Below are 22,721 nucleotides of genomic sequence, written 5' to 3'. Positions count from 1 at the left end.
CAAATCTTGGACGATAAAAGTAAGTTTCTCCGTTTGGGTGATTTATGCCATGATGATACTTTTCGTATGGAAATAAAAATCCAGAAAAGATTTCTTCAACTTCATAAAAGCGGATTTATTTCTAAGGAGATTTATGATAGAATCCGACCCATCGGTTCTCAAAGGCCTAGAATGTACGGTTTACCCAAGGTCCATAAACCCAACATTCCTTTGCGACCCATTTTATCTATGTTGGGTTCTGCACAACACGAACTTGGTAAATGGCTAGTTGACCTTCTTAAACCTGTGCTTTCTTTTTATTCGGTCCATTGTATCTCTGATTCTTTTCAATTCGTATCTCAGATACAAAAATTACCTTTATCTAAAAATACCGAGTTCTTGGCTTCCTTTGACATTAATAGTCTTTATACTAATATACCTTTGGATGAAACCATTGGTATTTGTGCTGACTATCTATACCGTGGCCCCTTAAAATCTCCACAATTTCCTGAACGAATTTTTGTTGAACTAATGGAACTTGCTACTAAATCAGTCTCCTTTAGTTTCAACAACATTATGTACCGTCAAATTGATGGGATATCAATGGGTAGCCCTCTTGGTCCTTCGTTAGCCAACATTTTCGTTGGATTTTTGGAAAACGAATTATTTTCCAAAATTATTAAGCCAGCATTCTACACACGCTACGTTGATGATACTTTTGCATGCTTTCCCTCTCGGAGCGAAGCTAAACAGTTTCTTGGTCTTCTTTGCAACCTGCATCCATCTTTACAATTTACTATGGAGGTTGAAGACTGTAGCTCTCTCCCATTCCTCGACGTTCGTGTTTCTAAAGTTGGTACTACGTTTGAGACCTCTGTTTATCGAAAACCTACATTTACAGGGCTCTATCTTAATTGGTTTTCTTTTGCCCCTCAGTCTAGAAAAATAAACCTCATTAGCGCTCTTACGCATCGTGCACTTATGATTTGTTCACCAAACCGTCTTGATACGGAACTTGGTGAAATTACAACTATTTTTCTTAATAATGGATATCCCATTAATATAATAAAATCTACTATTGAACGTAAAATTACTACATTTAATAGCGGTAAACATATTGGTCCATCACGTTGTCCCATTTATCTAAAATTACCATGGTTGGGTCCTGATGGCCTTCATATTGTTAAAAGGATTTCTTCTGCTACTCAACGATGTTTTCCAGCTACTATGCTTAGAGTAGTTTACACAACTCGAACCTTTTTCTCTTCTTTTCGTAAAGATGTTTTGCCAACCATTCAAAAGAACTCTGTTGTTTATAAATTCGTTTGTCAGTGTGGAGCTGACTACGTTGGCAAAACGTCCCAAAGATTAGAAATGAGAATATCCCAACATATCCCTCGGGATATTCGACTACACCAGGTTTCGAGAGCATCCGGGCACTCCCAGGCTCATGAGTCTGCCATTGGCGATCACCTGTTGAGTATAAATAGGTGTGCCGATCAATATTCCGATGGGTGGTTTTCTGTTTTATACAGTGCTAGGTCGAACTATCATCTCAATATCATTGAGGCGTTAGTTATTAACAACTCTCGACCTAGCCTGTGTAGACAAAAGATTCTTAGACATCAGTTGGAGATATTCATTGATTTAAAACCACCTGAACAGTGAAATTTTTTTTTTCTCCACTGTTCTTCCAACTGTAACCAAAATTCCCCTCTTCCCTCATTCGTTTTCTTAGTTTTTAATCTATCATTCTGACGTTTCCTCTTAGAGGGTCAGACGATAAGGCCTTAGGGAAAATTTTAATTTCACCTGCCCATTTCTTGTTTTTTTTTTTGGTATTTTAATTAAATTATGTTTCCTCTGAAATTTCTCCTTCCATTCTGCTGTACCAAAAATTTACTTATATATATATATATATATATATATATATATATATATATATATATATATATATATATATATATAACTCTTTATTGACATGAAAAGGGCGCAATGTTACTAAGTCTTAACTGGTTACTATTTGGGACCATATTTGCAGGAGTACTATGTAAGGAGTTTGGCAATGAAATGCTTCACATTATAATTGAACATCAATATATCAGTGGAGTCAAGTAGTAGATGTCCGGAAGGTCTTTAAAAGGCATTGCTCAATTATGTCTACCTTTACATATTAGGGGAACTCTTTACAACGTTCTCTCAGTCAGAAATAATCATGTAAGTTATGTGGTCGTTATATTTTAGCACGAACTCAACGTTGTGTACGAACGTCTCGCGAAGAAACAAAGAAATAACATGGTTTGTTCTTAATTTATTTATTGTGGATTATTATTCTCATCTTTATTAGTTGTTGTTTCATAACGTTTCAGTAAACTATTCCTCTGACCTTCGGTAGGGGGTAACTACGACGGTATAGGGACTCCGAATCTCCTTACTGCCTTCTAAGCAATTACTGCCATCCATAGTTGTTGCTGTCTCACGATGTTTTGGCAATCTCTAGCTGGCTTTTGCGTAGGCTTGAAATCGCTACCTTAAGACAATTCTCATCTGGAACCGTAGAGATTCAACGTCTCTATCCACTGCGCCAGGGTCACGAAGAGCGATCAAGGTTGGATACTTTTGGTCTTATGAGTCACGTTTTATTTATAATGGTAATAGCCCGCAATAAATAGATTAATATATTATACTCATCTCAATAATGAATTCAGGTTATATATATATATATATATATATATATATATATATATATATATATATATATATATATATATATAAATAAGGGAGTAGTCACCAACAATGTGTATTTTTTTAACATAATTTTATTATTCCGTGTCTTGGTTTTTCATTGAGAATTATGTTTGGATCATTGTAATAATGTGTTTTAAGTCATTGAAATCGTTTTTACGCGCGTTTCAGACGTTTTGTGAAGCGTCCTCGTCAGAAATTATTTTCAAATGTGTTGGAGATGTAAAAATGGCAATTTTTATTGGGCTTGTCCAAGACGCTGACCTGGTTGTAGTCACTCTCTCTTTCTGTTAGTGTTTTTTTCTTTTCCTTTTAGGGTGGGATAGTGTGTGTGTATGTGTGCGTGTGTGTGTGCGCATGCGTGTGCGTGTATGTGCCTGTGTGTGTTTGCTTTTATTGGTTTGAGAATGTATATAGTGTTTTATAGTATTATGAGGTAATTTTCTTCCTTAGGAAGGTGACTGTGATCCGAGTTCGTTACTAATGTGTATGTGTGAGGAGGGTGACCAGCTCTTCTGAAATAAGGGCAGGGGTTCTTTCATTCTATTTTGATATTTATTTTTTTGATTCTTGAATTTTAGTATTGTGAGTTTTCGTTTTAGTCTTTTCGGGTATTCCTTATATTACGTTTGTTTAGAAAGAGGGGTGTATTTAAAATATGTATAGGGGATTTTTTTTAATGTTTCTATTTATTTGTCTCCCCATGTGGGTATGGCCAGACGCAGGATAGGTTCCTAGTGTGGGGGAGATTTTGTTCCCCAGAGGGGGAGGGGGCAATTGGAGGGGGTATAGGTATGGGAGGAGGATGATAGAAGGGATGATAGTTGTTTCAGTCATGAGGGGGTTCTCCTCCACTGACTGAGGAGGGAGCGAGTTGTTGGAACAGATATTATACTATGGTTCTAGGTGTTTCCTAGTGTTGTTGATTTCGAGGTTAAGTAGGGTTGGTATTGTTCAGTGTGTTGTATAAGAGATAGGGGTGTAATGTCTGTGTGTGGTTGTATGCACGGGTGTGTGTTTTAATGTGTCGGTTCTGATTAATGTGTGGGTGTGTATATATGTATGTGTATGGATGTGCATGCGAGTTTACCTTGCATTTCATGTTTTTGTGTGATATTATTAGGCTCTGTTCAGTTCAGGAGTGAATCTGGTGATGACGTTTTTTTCCTGTGTAAGTAAATAAAATAATTGTCTGTTTGGAAGATTGGCATTATTTTGAAGCCGTTTCCACTGCATGTGTGTACATGTTTTGAAACATAGAGGTGTCTGTTATCTGCAATTTTGATGTTGCTCTTATGTAAGGCCACTCTATTGCTGAAATTTTTGGTGGTGCCTATGGAGGATTTATTGCATGTTGTGTATCTTAGTGCATATACTACATTTCTGGAGGTGCAATTTAGATCCTTTTTTTATTTTGAATGTTTGTGTTGGGTTTTTGAATGTGTATGTGTAACCTTCTATTATTATGTCACATACTCCAGATCGCGGTTTGTTGCATTTTGTAACCCCTTTTGTAGTATGTGGGATGAGTTTTGAGGAAGTTAGGATGTGTTTTAAGTTTTTGGGATGGCGCTTGCTTTTTATTATTTTTGTTGTTTTAAGTGTGTTGTTTAGGTTGTCGTTCTGATTGAGGAGGATAAGGTTTTTGTTATCTGTGTGAATAGTTCTGGGTTGTTTGTGTCGTGTGTAGAGACGTATGCAAAAATTTGTTCTTTGTTGGTTTCTTTTGGGGTTCTTAGTTGGTCTATTGGGATTTTTTCAGCCAGTTCAATACCTTTCTGCATTAGTGGTAGCGGATGTTCTCTTTTCCGCAGTGTTATTTGTAGTTCATTCAGTCTATATATATATATATATATATATATATATATATATATATATATATATATATACACACACACACGATTTTTTCTGTTGTATAAAAACGCGTTTATTACTGACCGATACCAAGCCCATTGACATGTATTACCCAAGCAAGCAATTATATGCCATCTTTCTTGCTTTTTCACCTCCGGTCAATTAACAATTTTCTTTTTTAGTATATTGCGCATCAGCTTTTTACGCGTGTAATTTAGCTAACTCTACGTAGTAATCCAGAAATCCGATAATATCCGAAGTATTAACGTGTCTTGCATCTTATGTATAAGTTCTCATTCTGCCGGAACATGTTTATAAAAAGATCTCTTGCGCCGGTACGTAGTTAAAATAAATCCAGCCTATACATGTGATTAAATGCCTCACTCTCGGCCATGTGTTTTTTCTCCCGGATTTTCTTTCATTTCTCACCATCCGATGTGGCCTACCTCGGGCGAAAGCGTGGTCATTTGCATACGTAAGATTCCACTGTTACAACGTGTGTGTTCGTGTTTTCGTTAGATTAAACTGGTACATAGTTGTATTTATTTTTTACAAGTACGGATATAATATATATTAATATATTTTATTATATTATCTACGTACCTAAACGTTTGATTTTGAGAAAATAAAATACATAATAACAGTTAATAATATTGGAGGTTAAGATAGTCAAGTTGTCAAAGATACAGGCTGCCGACATGAATACCCCGAGTTCGAATTCAGTCCGTTCCATAAAATAATATTTACTAAGCAATATTCACCTTGCTTGCTCTTCTTGTAATTCCCGATTTATTTCTCGCAAACAATTCTAAGAAAGACATGGAGAAACAAATGTCATAAATAGATTTTTCAGATTAATAAGATATAATGATGCCCATTTAAATGGTTTTAAATAACAGATATCAATAAAGAAATATCAATAAAGTAATAAGTACAATTTCATAATTTTTTGTAATTGTTACTAATGCACTCATGCTTACAAGCAGCGGTGTTAGCTGGAAACAACATGTCCCGAAATAGTACAAACTCTCTTAAATGTCTTTTGATAATTGATTAAATCCTCAGATTAATTTTACGATGCAGCAAAATAAGAATATAAAAACTTGAAAAAAAAAGAACAACAATGTTTTAACATAAGAGTATAACAGAATATAATGCGATCAAAAGGTTGAAGTTCTTGTGAATTTGAGAGATAATATGAGAAACCAATGACTTTGAAATTGTTCTTATTTGACTTTGAAATTGTTCTTATTACGTTTGATGTTCAATCTTTGTGAGAAAATAAGATTTATTTGCTACAAGCATTTCAGCCTGGCGTTGCACGAGTATTTGGGATGAGTATGTTGAGCAAAAAAATGTGTTATTAGGAAGGCAGGCTCAAACCCGTACCGGGAAGGAGGAAAAAAACGGATAAAAACCTGATGTCTTTGCTCTTACGACCACCGCCGAACCGGAATTGAATTTTGTTTTACTTAAAGCTAGACAACCTAAAGAAAAGGATGCCTTTCCAAAATATCGGCGATCCCCCCCCCGCAAAAAGTGTCCAGTTGAAGGTGAAGATATTAATGTTTTTAGTCATATTTTCGTTTTTTGTCGTCTGACAGACCTTGATTTACAAAGATACTGATCTTAATAAAATTCGTCGCCTCTGTCGAAAGTTTTATGCCGATATGCAAACTGACATACATACATACATACATTTATATATTGGTAACTGAAAATTTTCGACCCAAACCGATGAAAACGCTTGCCCTGTCACTGAATACCATTTATGTAAAATTTCAAATGTTTACACCAGAAATTGTCTGAGTAATTTGGTAGAGACCGCAGAGGTAATTTTTTTTATAACCTCCATTATGATTTCTTTACATGTATTGTTTTGCGCTCAAGTCAAGTTATTATGTTAGATTCATGTCTAAGGAAAATATATTTACATTTCAAGTGTTTCGACCCAAAATTCTCGGATGGGTTTGGTAGAGTTCTAAACGATAAAATCCTTTATTTCCTTAATTGCCAAATATCTGGCCGAAAACCGACCATAACTATTTTCCCAAATCTCAGTACACTGTATATTAAATTTCTAGCTTGTAGACTTAAAACTGACAGAGTTATTGCGTAGGAAAATGTACATACACACACACACACACCACAAACACACACACAGACACAGACACGTTCACTTTTATAGATATACTAACAGTTCCGCCTGGCTTTGCTTGGGTCCTATGTACTGTTCATACCTTTCTGTATAATAGTTTTCCTTAACTACCATAGTGAAAAAACAGGCAAACATTTTCACTTTTGTAGATAGATAGATAGAGTGGATGCAATATACAGTAATGATTTAAATGTATAAAAAAGACGCATACGCCATCACCGAGAATCGAAACCAATACGTTCAGCTCATAATTTAGTATCATTATTATTTAGTCACTGGACTAAGAAAACACGCTTACTGCAAGGCTAAAAATTAAAACATGAACCAATATCTACTATGTTATGTATTCGTGATGCCGGCGTTCGTCCTTCACCTGCCAATTTTATTTTTAATTATAAAGTTTTGCATGGATTTAAATAGCTTATATATGAAGTTTCTTGTCTGTAGACCAAAAACTCAAGAAGTAGTTTGGCAGGATAAAATTTGTTAAGCAAAAATCTATATGTACTAGCATGAGTGGCCGGCGTTGCCCGGGTGTTTGGAGGTGTATGCTGAGGAAAAAAAAAAACTAAAAAAACGGTCAATTTTTTTTTAACTTTGACCCGTTATGACCACTTAAGATTTATTAATTTGGGGTCAAATACAGTTATTAATTCTATTCATGTCCAAGAAATCTATATCTAAAACTTCAAGTGTTTAGACCCAAAATTGTCGGAGGAGTTTGGTAGAATTCTCAAAGGTCAAATTCTTGAACTTTGGCCTCATTAGAGCCGAATTTCTAACCGAAAACCGATCACAAAAAAATTCCCAAATCTCTGTACCCTGTATATACAAATTTAGAGTCTATAGACTAATAATTGACAATGTTATTGCGTAGGGAAAAGTACACACACAGACACAAAAAAACGTTCACTTGAATATATATACTAGCATGGGTGCTCGGCATTTCCCGGGTATTTTGAGGTGTATGCTGAGCAAAAACAAAAAAAAAAACGGTCAATTTTTCTTAAATTTTACCCCTATTAAGACTACTTAACATTTATAGGGTTGAACTCATATCAAGTTATTAATTAGATATATGTCCAAGGAACCTATGTCTAAGATTTCAAGTAGTTAGATCCAAAATTGTAGGAACAGTTTGGTAGATTTCTCAAAGGACAAATCATTGAACTTTTTCCTTTTAACTGCCAAGTTTCTGGCCGAAAACCGATCACATAGTTTTCCCAAATCTCAGTACCCTGTATATCTAATTTTGAGTCTGTAGGATAAAAATTGACAGAGTTATTGCGTAGGGAAATGTACACTGACCGACACACAGCCAGCCACACAGGAACGTTCCCTTATATATATATATATTATATATATAGATAGATAGATAGACTAATAGATTAAAGACAAATATATACGTAATAGCATGAGTGCCCGGCGTAGCTAGGGTATTTGGAGGTATATGTTAAGCAAAAAAAAAAAAAAAGCGGTCAATTTTGTTGAAATTTGACCCCTATTATGACCCTTTAAATTTATTGTTCTGGGTTAAATTAAGTTATTAAGTTAGGCCTATGTACAAGGAACCTATATCATAAATTTCAAGTGTTTAAACTAAAAATTGTCGGAGAAGTTTGGTAGAGTTCTCAAAGGTCAAATCGTTGAACTTTAACCCCTTTATCGCAAAATCTCTGGCCAAAAACCGATCACATCGATTTTCCCAAATCTCAATACCCTGCATACTAAATGTCGAGTCTGTAGACTAAAAATTGGCAGAGTTATTGCGTAGGGAAATATACGCAGACACACACACAGACAGGCAGACACTTTCACTTTTATAGATATGTAGATATATGAATATATATGGAAACAAGTTTGTGTTTACAATAAACATTTTATGCAAATATTATGCAAGTATAAATATGTAGAATATCTGCATGAAAATAATTACACATATATTTAACTAAAGATGATCACCCATTAGAAAACCGAAGCAACTTCTAGGGAATTAATTAAAATGAATATTTAAAAGAAGATGCAAATTAGCTAGATATTTTTCTAGTGAATGCAATTCGACAACCCATATATACGAATATTGTATTTACTTTTTAAATAAATAGAGAACAGGGGTTTTAATATGAATATCAATACACACAAAAGAAAAACGAATGTATAGGAGTATAAATAGATATGTAATATGAATTGGTATATTTTGATAATGTTATACGCATTCAAAATCTCACAAATAGAGAAATCAATGTATATATATATATATATATATATATATATATATATATATATATATATATATATATATATATATATATATACATCGTTTACCAGTACTGATCTCATGGGCCGGGGACAGAGGTTACAACTATGACTATCAACAACGTGGTCATAGGTTAAACCCTTGCGAAAGATAAGTGCTAGTCTAACCACAACGATACATGACAGTACATGTGGATTACTATATTTTAAGCCTTTCCTCCTTGAGTAGAGCACTCTCGTAAAATAATTTTATCTGCTGCTTTATTAGCGGTTTGTTGTAAATAATCAAGCAGGTCGTACACCGAAAAACCTTTGGGCAAATATCTATAGACATGGGCATCTAAGGAGATCGTTTTCGGGCACTGGCCTCATGAGCGTGACAGTAGAACTGCTGGCTTTTTTTACACATTGATCACCACTTATCAAGGCCCGGAAGCAACTCAGGGATAAGGGTTATTGCAATTACTGATCTCACTACTAGTACTGGCTAGGAATGAGTGCTTTTCTACTCGAACTCATGAGCTGTGACACTGCGAAATAATACATGTGTGAGGATGATTTATATGTATACCTCGAAACAATCATATTTTTTGTGTATTAAAATTGTATGTGTTGTGTAAAAAAAGTAATAAAAGCTTACAAAACAAAAACGACACAAGGCTTTGTATCATGTATAATTGGAGTTTTATTTTTTTATTCAGATTATACTTTATTCCAGATCAGCTGGTACTTTCCATGAGAAATGGTACAAATTATCATTAAAACATTTCAGCCCGCACACTTATAGACATGTATATGTCCATACGATATATGTAAACTAATACTTTCTCAACAGGTAGTAAAACTAATACTCTAAGATAGATAGATCTTAGGAATACTCTAAGATAGATAGATCTTAGGAATTTTAATTAAAATTAACAATAGAATTCGAAGCTACCGAGCTTGAGCTAATATTCTATACATTTTCGTCAATTCTGTTTTGATTATTAAACTTCATCCTCACTTTATTATTATTTGTTTATGTTATTATTATTATTATTATTATTATTATTATTATTATTATTATTATTATTATTATAATTATTATTATTATTATTATTATTATTATTATTATTATTATTATTATTATTATGTCTCCATAAAACTATCGGTGGTGGTGAATACTAAAATTCGCTAACCCCATTTATGGAAGCATGTCAAATTAAAATATTGAAAATAACGACGTGAATGGAGTTGAAACATCTTACGAAGGTCTCACGCCCGTCAGGTATTCCAGTATTCAAAATTATGAGGATGTTGGTGGATATAGGGGCAGTGAGGTTTGGGAGACATTGTCCCAAGACACAAACAGAGTTGGTACAGGACTTTTCTCAAAAGTGTAGACGTATGGGGAAAGAAGAGTACTGTGGGAATGATTTGTAAGAAGTGGAAGTACCAAACCTTGTGGATATAACCGGAAAGTGAAGGAAAAGTGGGAATCCAGAGGAGGAGAAGCTAGGAGTGCGACGAGTTTTGTATCTCAGTTCAGATTAAAAATACCAACCAACTTTAAGTGAGTAGAAGGAGAAAGATTGACCGGTTGGTTAGGAATGAAATAAATAGCGAAAGTAAAATTGATAAAACTAGGTCTGATAATGCATTGAGGGTGTGGGAGTGCAGAAAGGGAATGTAAGCGATCATGTGAGGCCGACAACTGAGGGGGAAACGTAAGTGACAAGAAAGATTTGGAACGATTTCAGGTGGACGAGATCAATGACTAAGACAATGGAGCCAGTGGAAGTATCAGTTGTATGGAGAAGTGTTGATCAAGTTCGAGCTTTCAGTTTTGTAGAAAAAGAAGTATTCAGAAGTTAAATGATGGGCGGCAGGTGGAAAGCGAGGTAAAATAGTTAAAGCGTAATTTACAACATCATAAGAACGAACATATCGATATGGAACTTAATAGGCTTCTGTACGGAGCGTCATATGTTGTTGCAGACTTTCTCGGCTTGATACAGAAGAAAAACAGGAAAATGAACGATAAAAGGTGGTTGGAAGAAAGTATTAAACAGTGGCAGAAAGACATTGATAGAATTGAAGAAATAAGGAAAGTAGTTAAGCTATGACAGAAATCCAAGTACAATCTTGAAACGAGGTATAGGTTGCTGGAAAAAAGAGCGATGACAGTTCTACCAATCCTGAAAGTGGGATTTGGTCTGCAAATGGCGACATAATGAGAAGTATAACTGGTGTAAAGACGTCAGAGCAAAGCTATCAAGAATGCAGCAGATGGAGAACGTTGTGATAACCATTGACAACGTAAATGCTGGCATTCGAAGGATGACAAACTAAAAGGAACCTGGTCCATATGGAGTGATGTGCTTCTTTTTCAAGCAGTTCCAATGTTTTATCCACTCATAGCTGATGCCCTGCAAATGATTGTAGATCGGGAGATATCGCCGATTGGCTTCTTAAGGAAATGGCGACACTGATTTGGAAGCATCTTTTTACATGTCCACCACTAATGTTGACAAGACAGTAATGCCGAATGCAAAGAGGGCGAAAGAGGAATTTAAGTGGAGCATGGATCAATTACAGAGAGGCTTACGACATGGTTCCTCATTCATAGATCCATGAAACACTATCGATGATGAATGTTGCTAGGAATATGACAGGGCTTTTGAAGACAAGTTTGGCGCAATGGAAAACGGTGCTGACAGCAAACAGGGAGTGTCTTAGACAGTTTGACATTAGACGTGGAATATTCCACGGATATACTTTTCCCACTTCTTGGTATAACTTTGGATGCGGTAAAAAAACGCCAAGACCATCTACTGTTTATGGATGATTTGAAAATATTCGTTAGAAATGATGAGAAAAAGGGCAGGTAGGTAGAGCCCGTCGGGGCATACTCGGAAGAAATCGGGATTGAGTTAAGGATTAGTAAATGTGCAGTGTTGGTGATGTAAAGGGTAGTAAAGGTTCATTCGAATGGAATAGGGTTGCCAAATGGAGAAATCCTGAAAGACATAGACGATTCAGAGTATAACTATTTGGTAGTGCTAGAGGATGTTGGCATAATGAACACAGAGATAAAAGAGAAAATCAGGAAAAACTATCTTAGAAGAGTGAATCTGATTGCGAAGTCGAAATGTATGGATGAAACCTAATGAAATCCGTGAATACATTGGCAGTCAGTTTTTTTTTCGGATATTAATTTTAGAATGGTCTGACAAGGGATTGCTTGCAATGCATATCAAAACAATTAAAGTTTTAGCAATGTTTGGCATACATCACATTAGAAGAAGCGTAGCTGGGCTGTATCAAAAGAGTAAAGGCTATGGGAGAGGATTGAAAATTGTGATATAAGTAAGGAGATATAGTTGAAGAAGAATGTGGTTAGAATGAGGAGTGGATGGCAAAGAATGTTGAGCTATATGAAACCAATGCTGAGTATGTGAAACGTATAGGAAGAAAAAGCGTAGAGCAACTGGCTAAGAAGAAAATGCACGGAAAGTTATTCAAGGATGTAGCAGATTTAGCTGATGAAAGATCATTGCAATGGCTTTCAGCTATATATCTAGCTAAGAGTACTGAAAAATTTGTTTGTGCAGCACAAGAGCAGGCATTAGGAACTCAACTGTTTAAAGAAGTGGTTCTAGGGGAGGAAGATTCTGCCGAATAAAATCCGTTGCCTTTGTCGAATGTTTTGGGCACACATGCAAACATACATACATACATACGTCTATATATTGGTAACTGTAAATTTTCGACCACAACTGATGAAAAAGCTTGCCCTTTCTCTGAATACCCTTTATGTAAAATTTCAAATGTTTAGACAAGAAATTGTCTGAGTAATTGGGTAGAGACCGCAGGGGTCATTTTTTCTTACTTTTGCCCCTATTGTGATCCCTTAAGATTTATTGTTTATGGCTCACATTTAGTTATTGGGTAAGATCCAAGTCCAAAGAATCTATATCTTAAATGTTATGTGTTTAGACCCAAAATTCTTGGATGAGTGTCAAATCCTTGAACGTTGAGCTCTTACCAGACACATTTCTGGCCGAAACCGAGCACAAAGATGTTCCTAAATCCCAGTACCCTGTATATTTAATTTCGAGTCTTTAGACTTAAAATTAACAAAGTTTTTGCGTAGGGAAATGCGCACACATGCCCCCTCACAGACACACCGATACACAAATACGTTCATTCTTATAGATATAAAGATTGTACTGTATAAATACTGGCGATATTTCTGCAGTTATATAGTTGGTAAGATTTTGTTACAAGAAAGAATACATAATTCAGGGGGAATTTAAAATGCAAAAAAGGATTGTGTATGAGAGTGTCTGCAATGCTCCACTGCAGCCAATACTACTGTACCGATCATGATCAAAACTGGCATCAATCTGGTCTTTCATCTAGGGTTAGTACACACTATATTTCATGGTTAAGATTAAAATCCCAACGCATAGCCTATGCCTATATACTCTCCTACAGACCCGCACAACTGGACCGATCATGCCCAAACCTGGCATGATGATGGCCCCAAACCTAAGGATGATTCACACTCTCTTCTATATATAGAAAATAGTTCGTATATGTGTGTGTTTATGCATGCAACTCTCGTAGAGTATACACTACAAACTGATAATGACAAAATCTAGCTATAGGGAGAGAGCACACTAATTTATAAGGTAAAAGTGAAGGTAATAGCCTATGTATATACACCCATACGGCATGGATCACTGAACCGATCATAACCAAACCTGGCATTGTTATGGTCCCCCACTTGGGTATGGTTCACTGTAGTCATTTATATATGAAGACGTACCGCTCGTGTGTGTGTATCTGTTTGTGTGTAGTACTTGAGTACAGTCCAGCCCACTGCACCGAACATGACCCCTCAGCAAGAGATAGCGCACAACATTTTCCAAGGTTATACTCAAAGGTCATAGGCTAATTATATATATTGTTCGAGAGCTCTCGGTACTGGACCGATGAGAAGAAACTTTAATGATGATGTTTTTCATATCTAAAGACAGTTCACACCACGCAGCTCCCCATAAACTCCCCATCAAGAGATGGTGTACATCAAGGTTGGTTAGTCACCATTGCGGTATTCGCCACCGTCGGCCAACTTCTTTGTTAATTTGAATCACATCGCATTCGTCCTTCCACATCCCCTCAACAAATTGTACAAAGTCTAACCTTTGTGATTCTTTGTAATTGTGTCAATTTTCATGTGTATCACTATCAGTGTCAACTTTAATATATTCCATGTGCTTTCAAGCGCATAGTTGGTTTTCCGTCACTTAAGGAGATAATTAAAAAAAAATTACACTCCTTAAACAATAGTTGGTTTTACAGCATTCACTTACTGAAAACGTGTCCCTAAAGTCAGTATCTGAGCGTACAGCAATGTCTCGCACGAAGCACAGATATCTGCAAGTATGCATATATTATAAATTGTGCGTGTTTTAAAACAAACACATAACGTTTATAATGTAATAATTTTTATCTCTCTTCTTTCTAATGCCATTGTACATTTTGACTTTTTTTTATTCTTTCATGTAAGCAAAAATTTTACGAAATAAATCACGTAAAGAACAACTGATTTTACACGTTGCTCTGTTGTGCACTACGCAGACTAAATAAAATTATTGTTTAGTTAAAAATAAAACTGTAAAATACAACGTCTTTAACTGATAGTCGACTATTCGTGAAGAAAATGAGAGGCAATTATGGAATTCCGCATCTATAATGCGTTAATAAGTATTTGCTTATTATATAAATAAATATAGAAGGAGAATAATTGGTGTCACCCAGGTGCGCAATTAGAAATAACGAAATAGTTGAGAAAGAAACATAGGCCAATAGCTATTGGCAAATGTAATTCTATTTATCTGTAATTCTGGTAAGTGAAAACAGGTAAATCAAACAAAAAGTTAATGACTTCAATATCACCAGAGGCCAACTGGTGTGCTGGGAATGTAATTATGTTATTATTTTTATTCCGGAAAGTAAGAATGCATTAGTCAATAAAACATGTCTGCAAAACCGACTGTGTGGATGGAGGAAAGGTCTCGTGTATATATTAATTATTTTACTTTAGTTTTTCGTTAGGAAAAGTAAAAGAGAAAGAAAAAATAGAAGATGCATGACTTAATAACATATGCGTCTTCTTTGGGTATATGTGTGGCATTTGAAGACGAGTTACTACGAATCTTGAAACTACACTAACTGCCTGTAAACGGTGTGTTCTATATTCAGACAAGATATATTCGCCCCATACAAGCTATTAAGCTATGGGGCATAATTATCGCTAGTAACTTGTGAGTCTACTTCCAATCAAATTGCAATTTCTGCATGCTGATTCGATCGAGGAGAGGAAAGCAAGGGACATTTCAAAGAATAACAGTCGGAGCGACTGCGCTACTCAAATACATAACAATTCACCTTCTAGGTTGCATCTGTATATATATATATATATATATATATATATATATATATATATATATATATATATATATATATATATATATATGTGTGTGTGTGTGTGTGTGTGTGTCTGGGGGTGCATTTTTTTATAATCAATTTTCATTAAGGAAAATATAATTTTTCAAACCAAAACTATATTACTTGAACAAAGGATACAATTCAAAGTAATTTACATAATTCATGCATTTTCGATATAGGTTCAATCGAATGCACGTGATAGAGCAAATTAAAAATTACAGTTTTTATATTTAAATTTCTTTCCGAAAAGTACAATCCCAAAAACAAATTTAAATTTGACCTAAGAATACACTATTTAAAATAATTTCCGTAATTCATTGATTTTCGACATAGGCTCATCTGTTCAGTGAAAAGTCATCAGCAAAGTATTAAACTCAAAAATAATAATCGTGTTTGATATAATTTTGCTATTCAAGACACACGGAGAAAATATATTACAGATTAATTTTATAAAGTTATCGTGGCAAAGAAAATAAGGGTTGAAATAAAAAGAAAGATTTTGGTAAGCGAATGGAGTAATTCTCCTTTAATAAAATTAGATGTTACAATCCAAACTGAAATCAAGATAATTGAAATTCAAAATGTTCAAATTTTAAATGGTGTATTTTTAAATAAAGATAAAATAAAACTACAAGTACAAAAATATACAACAAAATAGAATAAAAGTAAAAAATTAAAAAAACAACATTTAAAACGTTTAAAAACTTTAAAAAATAATTTTATATAAAACAAAACCGTTTAGGCAGATTTTATTCATTTTTCTAATTAAATAAAATAATAGAAAAATGAAACCTTATCATATTATTTAATTTTTAAATAAGGGAGATGAGATATTGAATAGAAACGATGAAGAAAGGAAGAAAGCCATAATAGAAGTTATTTTAAGCATAGCACGCTACTTAGTGTATTTTAGAAATCGAGGGTGACAGTATAAATGAATATGAGGTGGCAGATTATATGCGAGGCAGGGTGACGAAAAATGTAAGTGGAATACATGTGGGTGTCCATAAAGATGGAGATGACTAAATAAAAGTTTAAAATAAAATTATTTAACGGCTGGCCAACGTTAACAAAATAAAATTGTGTATATATATATATATATATATATATATATATATATATATATATATATATATTGAATTTTAAATTAATGAAATAAATATGTTCTCTTAGAAAGGAGTTAGATATAAATATATCACTTATCTGATTAATGCACATGGGGCACCTGGGAATGTGGAGGGAACTATTATTGGAATTATTTTGTGGGTTGCTGTAATTTAAGGTATCCGCATGGCTTACAATATTTGGAATATTATTATGCTATTTAGATTTTGCACAAGATGCGAGAGTATACAATGTCCTTATTATTATTATTATTATTATTATTTAAAGGACAAATATATTTATTTTGGCATTATACGGGTTGTGCTTGAGGGAGCGGGTTGATTTTCTTATTTTAATGTCATTGAAGTATATGATAGTTAATCTGACACGATCGAGTATGATATTTTTATGGGGTTTTGGTTTAATATTGCACTGTACTTATGCGGTTATTTAAAGGATTATTCTGCTATTTTGGAAAAATCCTCAGGTATGTATGTTTTTATGTTTGATCTATAATGTTGATTGAACCATATGGAGTCTTTTTTGTTTTTTTTTGTCTATTCTATATTTAACCCCTGGTTATAGGATAGCAACTATTGTGGTTCGAAATAGATTGTATTATATTAGTATTCCCTGTATTGAGGGCCATAGTATTAGTAATTACTGATTTTATGTTTTTCACTATAAGGTCTTTTTTTACTGTATTCTATATTATCCGTATATCCGGAATTTAGTAAATAAATTGTTGTAACAGTTAAATATATATCAAATGTTTTTGTCAGCTAAAACTAAGGGTATCCATTTTTATATTGAATGGATTATATATTTTGGTGATGTAATTGTTCACGCACATGATATAGATTGAATTTAGATTTATGCTAGGATGGGTTTATAATAGAATATAGTGGGGGAGAGATTCAGGATTTAAATTTATAGAAATATCCAAGAAATTCAATGTTATTTTATTTATATTTACTTTAATAGATAGGCTGTAATTTTTAAAACCTCTGTGTAGTTTCCGGACAGTCGTATTGTATCATCTTGGCCTGGCTGGTCTGACAAATAATGCGTCATTTCTGTATAATCCTTCATCTGAGAGTTTGCACTCTATGTTATGTTTTTAATAGTATCAGTCCCACTAAATATTTCACGTAGCAGAATTCAACACCCCATTATTATGTTGTGGACATCATTTCCCGTCCAATTCTTCCGATCAAAGTGTATTTAGGGTTGTCCTTCTAATAGAATTAATTTTATTTCCAAGGCGACAATGTCTGATGTTTTGTAGCAAATAGTAAGGTCTTATTTAAGTGTATTCGGGAAAGTGATTGATAGTAATTATTTGTTTCAAATGTAATGAACTTAAATTTTTGCTTATCCTCAGAACAGCGTCAGACCATTGCCATACATGGAATTTAACTTTTCCCTTATAGAGGTTTTTGTATCTTAGATTTCCTTACTTACTAAACATATATCGTAACTATAAAAATAGTCTAAGATATGGGTTCTCATCGAAGTTTGGCTTATTACATTTTAAAGAAAATTATTGTGTTACTATGGATATTAACCAATTTGAGCAAGTTGGTTTACTCCATGTTCGTTTCATCTTTTTTATTCGTAAGGAGAGATTTCTCACATTAATTTTATTTTTTGTATATAATTTCTTTTTCTTAGAACTGCACGCCTGTGGAACTCTCTGCCACTTGGCTGTTTCTCTCCTGACTTCAACTTGGATATCTTCAAGTCCAACATAAACAAATTCCTGATAGACCACCCCCTTAAGTAATGACAGTAATCAAATCTCAATTAATTATTACTATTACTACGATATTATCCCATTGATTACTGTACACACAATAACCCTTATACCCGAGTGGCTTCTGGGCCGTGATAAGTGGTGAATCCCCATGTAAAAAAATGCGTGTTGTCTAATTGGTCCCCCGACAAAATGTGGGTGGACTTGTAAATTCACCCTTGTCCGTTCGTGTGTCCGCACATTTCTCAATAAGTACAATTTGGAAATTATTGAAATTTGGCACAAACCGAGTTACTTCAAGATTCATTAGTGCAGAAGCTTCTGCCCCCCTAAAAGTAAGCTTCCTCATTGAACCACATAATGACATCATTATACAATATGGGAAAACGTACATACCATTAAACGTGCGGTCTTTATCTAATACCTGCTATAATAATTAATAAATGTTTAACTGAACTTTTGAAACTGTACAAAAAAAGACCTGCTTAATCACGCTTATTCTCTCTCCTCTGATCTCGAGCGCGTGGTTCAGTGGGGGGAAGATGTGGTTACCTTAAATGCATCCAAAACCAAACTCCTATCCTTACATCATCAACGCTCTGATCCCCATCTGGCATCAATTGTGATGGATGGCTCTCGTCTGGGTGAGGCCCCGTGTTTTGACAATCTTCTGGGTTTGACCTTTACTCCTGATCTGAAATGGAACACGTACATCAAGTCTGTTGCCAAGGTCGCTGGAAAGATGGTGGGATGCTTCTACCGCTGCAGAAGATATCTCCCTACTGATGCAATTGTCTATCTATATAAAAGCCAAGTACGCCCAAAGATGGAATACTGTTGCCATATCTGGGAAGGATCTGCTAAAAACAGCCTATCCTGCCTTGACAGAGTACAAAATACACTTCGTGGTTTAGTGGGGGATGCCCTTTTCTCTACCCTGCAACCTCTCTCCCACAGAAGAGACGTTGCAAGCCTATCCTTGTTTTATCGTTATTTCCATGGCAGGTGCTCGTCTGAACTCCAATCTCTGGTCCCCCTCGCCAATCTTTCACGAAAAACCCCCGTCTAGCTGAATCCACTGTGAAAAGTTTCCCCCACTCTATATCGGTGCCTAAATCAAAACGCGGATTCCATGAACAAAGCTTCTTTCTTAGAACTGCACGCCTGTGGAACTCTGTTCCGTCTGCCTGCTTCCCACCGGGCTACAACTTGGATGTGTTCAAGGCCATGTAAACAAATTCCAAATGAACCGCCCCGTTAAGTAAACACTTCATCAAATATCCACACTAACGTAATGTACTTGCAATAACCCTTATCCCTGAGTGGCTTCCGGACCTTTATAAGTGGTGATCACTGTGTAAAAAAAAAAAAAAAATTCGTCTATGCAATCAGTGTACATACGTTCTTGAGAAAGAACCGGCTGGCGCAATTAGAAGTCCCCACCTATTTGCGCTAAAATCTTCCAGACATTAAACGATTAAGTACTAGCCAACAACATCGCAAAAGCTTGCATTTTTGAACGACTGTATAGAATAAAGCAATTCTACAAGACTACAGTAGTATAAAAACCGCGCGGATAAGCAGAACTGTAGTCCCTCATGAATAAAACTGTTTGGCCACAGTCTGGAATGAAGTGCTTCTTACGAAAATAAAACTATAACTGGAAGAATCCTTATGTTGATTAGATTCTTATTAAACCATAGGGACATCTTGGTTGTTTTTGAAGAACAATATTAACGCGGGTGTGTCTCAGGGCTAAGATTTATGATATGCATAATATACCTCTATGTTAACATTAGTTCTGAGATGGGGATATCTGTCGGTGACAGAACACTTTACAAGGGGTATGCGTAAAAAAAGGATGTATAGCTATGTTGGGAAATTACTTAATTCTTAGTAGTGGAATAAATAATTGTCTAAATAGATACTAGCATTTTATACTAGCCAGTCTCTGTCCATGTAACTATTATAAGAATTATTATAAATCGACCGATATCAGTACCAAATTACACACTCTCTGTAAGTTTATCTCCATTCACTGATTTTAAATTCAGATGCAACATAATCTGAAACGAGCACATTGATGGCATAAGGAACACAACTAATACTAAGATGGGCTCCTTTTAACTTGCTAGATAATAAGTCGCGCCTGATAGTAACTTGTATCTCTACAAATACAATCTAGATTATTTTTTGTATATGACCTCGTACATCCGCCACATCTCTTCCACTAACGCAGTGTCCCAAAATATATTCTTTAATCTAATTGCTTCTACACTGTAAACTGCTCTCTAATCCCTGTCCCATCGCCGCAAAGTTAAATCATTGTGAATGTTTTAATATTATTTTACGGAGATGTGCTCGTATGAACATATCGCTTTAGTTTGCCCTCTACGTATATACCCACTCCCGAAAATGCATTAATCACCAAAATCCCATACCTCACCGGAATGGTCTCTAGATGAGGAAAGGCTTCTACTCTAATAACTTCTTTACTCGAACTGCTAGTCTTTGAGATCCCCTCCAATTTACTTGCTTTTCTGACTGTATTGGAGTGCATCATTTCATATATAATTTAAACCAACATCTCGCTAATATCCCTAACACTCGCCGTAAAAAAGCGCTTATGTTGCAATATGTATTTGTTTAAGTGAACATTAGAAAAAGAGATAACCTGGGTATTAAGTACTTTCAACAGTGAAAGAGTTGTATCTTCTAAAAGTTGTTTTCGTCGGGCTTATTTACCTCCTGAGGTTTCATATTCAGTACAACCATTAGAGATAATATAGATGATAAGAAATAACGGATAGGTTATGTAAAATAATGAAGTGGTGAAATTCATTTCTTATAATTTCTATACGATTAAAAGGAGGTTGAATAATAAAAATAATAATACGAAAAGTACCACATATGCTTCAATAAATAAAAAAAAACTACAGAAAACTGATTTGCATCATAAGAATATAAAAGCGTTCGTTTGAATGTTGGAACCATAGTAATCATTACCGTGACAATTCTGAGACGATTATGCACTTTGTGATTCTATTTGCAAAAAAGTCCAAAGTCGATTTTGCATGTTATGTTAAATTGAAATATTTGTTATTACGTTGTATTAAAAAGAAAAAAAATATCATGTTGCACCGAAGATTATGAAAAGGAAATAATTTCACAAATGCTACTAATGCCTGCTTTACCTGTGTATCCTTGCGGGAGAAAATACTATATATATATGTGTTTATAATTGTTAACAATTTCTAGCAATAATATAAACGGAACATTGAAAAAAATTACAAATATTTTATAATTTATTTAAGATAACAGTTTAAACATTTTAATTATTTCGTATTATCATATTGGACCTTGTTTTTAATCTATTGTTATTAAAAATATGATTTGATTAGTGTAATGTCTGGATATTTTCCTCATACATTATTTATTAATATATTGCATGTAAAACAGTTCAGCTAAATTTAAAAAAAAATAGAATATAAAAATATAGAAATATTTTTGCTCCGAAAATATAGAAGACTAGCAGTTCAACCCAATGCACTGTTCATAACTTTGTGCATATATATATATTGAAAAGTTTGACTCATATCCGGGCTATCTACATCTAAATTTTAAGTGTTTAGTCCAAAAATAGGCGGAAGAGTTTTGCCAAGTTGACAAAGGTCAACTCTTTCAACTTATACCTCTTGGTATCTAAATTGTCGCCAGAAAACTGATAGAAACGATTGCTAAATGTCCGAATATACTTTATATAACATTTCAAATGTTTAGACTAAAAATTGGCTGAATAGTTTGACCTCAATGGGATTTTACTCCATTCGCAGAAAAATTTTCGGCAAAAAAAAACGAATGTTAAGCTTGCCCTTTAGCTGAATATAGTTTTTGTAAAATTTCAAATCTTTAGACCAAAAATTGTTTGAGTTATTTAGTAGAGACCTAAGACGTCATTTTTTGAAACCTTTGACCCCAATTTGGCTTCAAAATATTTATAGTTTTTGGCTCAAATCAAATTTAAAAAGTTTGATCTATGTCCAAGTAAACTACGTCTAAAATATCAAGTTTTAAAACGCAAAATTAGTGGAGGAGTTTGGTAAAGTTTCAAAGGTCAAATCGTTGAACTGTGATCCTTTGACAGCCACATTTCTGGCTTAAAACCAATTAAGAAGATTGTCCCAAATCTCAACACCCGAAAATTGACAAATTATTTTGGTAAGGAAATGTATACACAGACAAGCACAGGCAGACAATTTCACTTTTATAGATATACTAGCAGTTCAGTCCGGCTTTGCTCGGGATCTCTATACTGTTCATAGCTTGCCCAACGTGTAAAATTACTTTATGTAATTCGCAGATGTCAACTTT

Source organism: Euprymna scolopes, chromosome 11 (assembly GCF_053919585.1).
Source record: "Euprymna scolopes isolate OS-2025 chromosome 11, ASM5391958v1, whole genome shotgun sequence".
NCBI lineage: Eukaryota > Metazoa > Mollusca > Cephalopoda > Sepiida > Sepiolidae > Euprymna > Euprymna scolopes.
The sequence above is the reverse complement of the archived record's forward strand: the minus strand, read 5'-3'. Positions refer to the sequence as shown.